The sequence below is a fragment of the Perna viridis genome, chromosome 9, assembly GCF_037379345.1.
Source record: "Perna viridis isolate PV_CMFRI_1.1 ecotype Kerala chromosome 9, ASM3737934v1, whole genome shotgun sequence".
NCBI lineage: Eukaryota > Metazoa > Mollusca > Bivalvia > Mytilida > Mytilidae > Perna > Perna viridis.
The window spans coordinates 43,282,881-43,283,556 of NC_142453.1; positions in this window are offsets into that span (position 1 = coordinate 43,282,881).

Sequence of the window (676 nt, forward strand, 5' to 3'; positions counted from 1 at the left end):
TGTAAGAGTCCCTGTTGGAACAGGAAACTATGAACTATTTGGTTCTTTTAAGATATATGCTGGTACGTATCAGAGCTTGTTTTCAAAATCTTCCGAGGAGAAAGAAATTCTGTATCAGAGATTTTTATTAGATAAAAAATAATTCTTCTAATGCTGTTCGTTCAATATGTGGAAAACATGTAGTGCCAACATACCAGAGACATAAAAAACCCAATCAATGCTAAAGACCTCGTGCAAATAGAACACAGAAAAGATTTTCAACTATTTAAAACTGTATGACTTATTCTTAATACTGTTTATTTATTCATTTCTTTAGAAGCTTTTTCAAAATCAGCATTACGATTTTTCATAAAATTAAGAACAAAAATTGCAACAATAAAAATCCACCCAAAAAAATTATTTCAGCTCAATTAAAGAAACATTGATGAATCTATCTAATATAATTACTTTCATTTAAGCCCATTCCATTTATTCAATTAACATTATATATTTCCAACAGTCTAATCACACATAATTCCACTATTGAAATATAATTCTGAACTGTTTGTTAAACACAACAATGTTTATTCAGTCGGTATCTATTCAGTCATGGTCTGTTACACATAGGATTGTCGGCACATGCCAGAAATTTTAGCACAAAAGACTACAGATCTAACGATTAATGACTGTTTTTACA